Source organism: Charadrius vociferus, unplaced genomic scaffold (assembly GCF_000708025.1).
Source record: "Charadrius vociferus isolate BGI_N301 unplaced genomic scaffold, ASM70802v2 scaffold332, whole genome shotgun sequence".
In the NCBI taxonomy this organism is placed as follows: Eukaryota; Metazoa; Chordata; class Aves; order Charadriiformes; family Charadriidae; genus Charadrius; species Charadrius vociferus.
This window is the reverse complement of record NW_009647418.1, coordinates 1,287,275-1,292,848: the sequence shown is the minus strand read 5'-3', so window position 1 is coordinate 1,292,848 and position 5,574 is coordinate 1,287,275.

The window sequence follows — 5,574 nt, the reverse complement described above, 5'->3', positions numbered from 1 at the left end:
CCCCAATTGGGAGTCCCCTGTTCGGTTTTTGGGGGTCCTCACTCCAAGAAAGACGTTGGGGTGCCGGAGCGCGTTCAGATGTTGTGGTTTGGAGGAAGCCCGCAACAATTTGTGGTGGTTTCGGCAATTATTCTCTCACCCCCATCGAACTCCCCCCCCCCCACACCCTGGGGAAGGGGAATCAGGGGGAAAAGCCAAGGAAGCAGGGGGGTTAAAACACAAAATAAATAGGATGGAGGAAGAGATAGAAAGAGAATAAGGCTAAATATTTAACATTAATAATACAAAGGGACCAATATTGATGCTCATCCCAACATAAAATATAATATAATATAATTCTCAGCCCGTTCTACCCATCGGGAGCTCTGCGCTCCCGGCAGCGGACAGCAAATGTGGGACACCGCGAGCGCTGTGGTTTCGGGAGGAAGGGAAGGGCTCAGGGCTCCGGCACTGGGGCAAGGAGTCCTCCGGACGGCAGCCGTCAAGAGAGAGACTGAACTTTGCAGCAAACTTTCTAATTTATATTGAATGTGACGTTCCACCCTGTTGGCCAGCCTAGGTCAAGCTCCCAGGACTCGCTTCTCATCCCCACACCTGGTGAGCTCGAACACACCGAGACCTTGAAACCCGCACACCACAGCTGGCGAGAAAGTACATATTTTCACAAATTCAGACACCAGAATCTTCTAAAAATGCAGTTTTCCCCTAGCATTAGAAGTTAGTCCTGTGTCACTCAAAGCGGGACACCAGAGGAGGGTGACGAAGCTGGTGAGGGGTCTGGAGAACGAGTCTTCTGAGGAGCGGCTGAGGGAACTGGGGGTGTTCAGCCTGGAGAAAAGGAGGCTGAGGGGAGACCTTATCACTCTCTACAGCTCCCTGAAAGGAGGGTGTAGTGAGGTGGGGGTTGGTCTCCTCTCCCAAGTAACAGGCAATAGGACAAGAGGAAATGACCTCAAGTGGTGCCAGTGGAGATTTAAATTGGTTATTGGGAAAAATTTCTTCACAGAAAGGTTTGTCAAGCATTGGAACAGGCTGCCCAGGGAAGCGGTGGGGTCACCATCCCTGGAGGTATTTAAAAGATGTGTAGATGTGGTGCTGAAGGACATGGTTTAGTGGTGGTTTTGGCAATGGGAGGTTGATGGTTGTACTCAATGATCTTAAAGGTGCCTTCTAACCTAGAGGATTCTATGATTCTCTTGCTGTGTCCTGGACACCTCCAAGGACGGTGATCCCACAGCTTCTCCAAGCAGCCTGCCCCTGGATTCAGCTTGTCCCAGTCTATGGAATCTGATCATCTTTGTGGCCTCCTCTGAACATGCTCCAACAGGTCCTTGCCTTTCCTGTACTAACCAGTCCCAATATTTAGCCTTTTCCAGTATTTGACCTGTCACGGTATTTAGCCTGTTCCAGATTAAATTTTATATTTAATAATCCACCTGGAAAATGTTTTTTTTTTTCCCTTAGTACCTCATCAGGATTTCCCATGTCTCAATGGAGCGCCGCTGACTCTCCTGCTGTCAGTGTACAGCTTCGAGAAGGTTCTGGCTCCGTTGTCTCTGTACCCCCTGCTCAGGTAGGTGTCGGCAGAGATCAGGTCTTGCCTTTGCCCTCTCCGAGCACTCTCTGCACCCTGTGCTCCGGTCCCTGCCCTGCTCAGTGGCCTCCGTTGGACTGGCTCCAGTATCAATACTCTTCTTGCAGCATGGAGCCCAAACCCGGGCACCCAACTCCAGGCATGGTCTTGGAAGGGCCAAACCGAGGGGAAGGATCACGTCCCTCCACCTGCCGGTTACGCTCTTGCTAAGGCAGCCCAGGATGCTGTTGGCATTCTTTGCTGCAAGGGCGCGTTGCTGACTCATGATCAGCTTCTTGGCCCCCAGATCCTCTCCTGTGGAGCTTTGAAATTATTCAGCTGGCTACTCGGGCTCTTGAGACCCATCACGATCTTTACAGAGGCTACTTGGGCTCTTGAGACCCATCACGATCTTTACAGAGCGCGCAGCGAGCTGCCTTTCCTGCATGGGTATCCCTCTCTGAGGAGATTCCCGGGTGCGATCCCCAAATGACACAGGGAATATAGAAGCCTAATGTCAAAACATGACATCTATCTTTTCCGTACACTACCAGCTTCAGCTTGAGGGATTCTGAAGGACTCTCATGTCTTTATCCTTGAGAAACTGACTCAGCTGTGTATTTCATCCATGTATATGTATACATATATATGTATGAAATTCAGCACACTTAATGGTGCGACACCCTTGTCTGACAGGTTTTATGTTGATTTTTCCTGACTAACTAGGCTAACAAAAGACCAGTTGGGAAGTATAAATTAGTCAATGTTATCAGCTCCTTCTGGGTAGTGAAACCCAACCAGGATGTTAGCAGAGTGAAGTAAGAACCCCCAGGAGATACAAGAGTGCTTTACTGCCTTCAGAGCACGCTCTGATTCACCATTAATTGACAGGAGCCTCAGTTAGACAAGACAGGAACACAACAATGGCAACATAAACACAGATCCATAAGCTTGCAGTGTAGATTCCACACCAAGTGATGACGTGAGCTGGGGCAGAAAATGATTGCTGAATTGCCCAACAGCAACTTCAAGGCACGGGAGATCCAGACACCCTTCCCTGAGCTCCTCGTTGTGCTTGGGAAGGTGTAGGTGGCCCATGACCACATCTGTGCACTGCTCAGGATCTCTGCTCTGAAAATTACAGGGCAGAGCTCTGCTTTTCCTGGCCCTTCCTGGGGAGTTCCCACAGTTTGGGGCGCAGCTGGTAGCTCTTCCAGTCACTGGAATAACTTGAGGTATCTCTTTCCGATTTTATACCCCATGTCCTTGACATTTAAACTTCGTGGCTGAGCCTAAGCCCAGTTGCTGAGTAGTTGAGTAGACATCTTCAATATAGACATCTTTATTATGGCCTTTTCCGCAGTTTTAGTCTGGCCAAAACACTTATTTTCACATTTAGCAGAGTGGCCTAGACCTTTTAGCATTTATTTATATTTGGCCCTGAGAGGGTTGGGCTCAGATCCAGGAAGGTACTTAGGATCTTACTTGATTTCAGTAGGATATAGATTCTTTACATATTTATAAATGGTGCTTTCGTTCTCATTTAAGGGGATTCTGAAATTGCTGATATGTTAATACCTGTGTATGTTCTGAAGTCTATCTCCTACTCTCCCAAAACAGGTTGGTAACTGACGACGGGTATTTTTGACATTCTTACGAGGTTTCTGGTTATCTGCCCTCAGTGTCATGCTGTGCCTAGACTCCCAGCACGCAGCAAAGCGTCTGCTTCTGGGGCATTTCTTGCATGTAAAGAACCCTACGGTACAAGACCACGATGGTAATGTAATTAACTGTCAGGAGTATTGTTCTCTGTGCCAGTTACAATTCTTCTATTTGCTTCCAGTTGGCATGGCCTTCTCTGGGTCCCCTTGTGCTGTTTCTGGTCCGATGGGTCTTGTTCCTGACAATTTGGGGACGTTCCTATTTCTCTACGTGAGTTTCCATCATGGGATCCCTTCAAAATCACTTCTGCAAAGCGGCTGTTTTTTTCTTTCCATCCATTCTTTACAGAGGCTCAGAGGCCTATTTTAGTGGTTGCTTTTGGAAGCCGGCGCTCAGGGTTGTCCTCCAGGGCAGGACAATCTGGGAATCTTCCCCGGTATTTAATTGATTTCCTGATCTGTCTCAATGAGCCTATTTCAGGTACGTTCATCTCTCCAAATCCACAGCTCTTATGAAATTACACAGTATTTCACCCTTCTCGTTTAAATAAATGAAATCGCGTCTGCTCAAAGAATACATTGCATCATGGCATGAAATATTGATCTCAACCACAGTGAACTTTTTAATTAGGACAACTGTGAGGTTTCTAGAAAGATCCTCTGATGAGGGTCTCACTGTACAGAAGCATCGTGAATGGACTTCTCTCTTTCCTGATATGAACTAGAAACTGCGTAAGATGTCTTACTCAGATATAGGGATTTAACAACAATCTGAGCAGTATATCAAATAAATTGGGGATTTCTAGATGTCAAAGTTTCAGCAGATCATAGAGTTCTCTCTTTTTAAATTGTTTTTATGCTGAAAAAATGGCATAGCCTTAAAGAAAGCCAACTGGTGTTACTGTGGACCAGTTCTTAACCTCACTGACCCTTATTTTTCTGTCCTTACTTCATCTCACAGCTTCAATTTGTCATAGCTGATCACTGTATGACCTCTTGTCATTTCAGGCCTTCTATCTTCATGTTTTGCTGCTAGCTCTGTGAGGCTTTTCCTGCAATGTGTCACTGCTTCTTTTCTTCTACTTTTTCTTTTTCTCCTCTCATTTTCTGTCTTCTTCCCTTTCTGCAAATGCTTTTCATTTTGATTCTGGTTACTTGTGCTCCTGACACCGTGTACAGGTTGCAGAGATCATGGATGTCAAATGAGCCAGAAGTTTCTCATTCTCATACAGACTCATTAACCAGCTGGTGGTCACTCCGAATATAGGGTTATTTTAAAACTTTCCAAAATCTTTAGATTTCCTAAACCAGGTGTTGGATCGATGGATCATGGTCAGGCCTCAGCACACAGCACAGATTGCCGCGAGGTGTTATTACGAAACTTTTATCTCACAGGTCCATGCATTTCATCACTCCTTTTAATTTCATTGACTGCGGATTAGTTACCTCATAGACCACAAACGAGGTAGTGGCATCATTATCATTATTACTGTTAATTGGTTCTGAAGCATCTTTTGAAGGGCCCCTAATCTAATCTAAAGCAGAAAACATGATTTAATTTTTAACCTATAATAATAGATTACTATTAGTGTCTATAAAGGAAGGCTTAAAAAGATACGAAAATGGTCAATTCCAGTTAATCTCATTCAGGCTATTTTCCTCCAGCTATCCTAATCTAGTCTCCAAACTATTTTCAGTAGTCACTGCTGTGCTCTTAATGCCCATTTTCTGATTAAAGGCTTGTTTAATTTTCCTTCTTCTTCTTCCCATTTTTCCAAAGTCACTTACGAAAGAAAAGTGGATAAGGAAAAACTGGAACAAGGGTGAGGAACATGGAGGCATAACCGATCCTAAATAAGGATGCAAAACTGCTCTTAATAAATGAGAAGGTCTGTCAAGCTTTCCTAAAAGTCCAAGTTTTATCACCAAATTCCCAGTGCCCCCCTTCCTCCTCGAACAGTAAGTGGGTCATCCCATTTTAAACTACACCTATTGCAGCTCAGTGAGGGGATATTTTTTTGGGTCCCTTCTCAGGTGATTTGGCTGCGCATTTTCAGATGCACAGGTTGCTTTGGGTGGAGGAAAGCCGGTGGTTTGTTGCTGCTTTTTTAAGTTAAAACGGGTAATACCTACGCAGCCGAGGGACCAGGCCGGCATCGCCTCAGCACTGAGGGGAACCACGGTGGGACCTCACCCCCTTCGCCGAACCGGATGAGAGCTCCCCCCCGATTGGGCACACCTACTTCTGTTCCGTCCGCTCATTAGTCGAGAAGAGAAGAGGCCTTGAGAAACCTCTGTTTCAATTGGTCCTTCCTGGTGTCAGGTCTTCCTCCGTCAGCC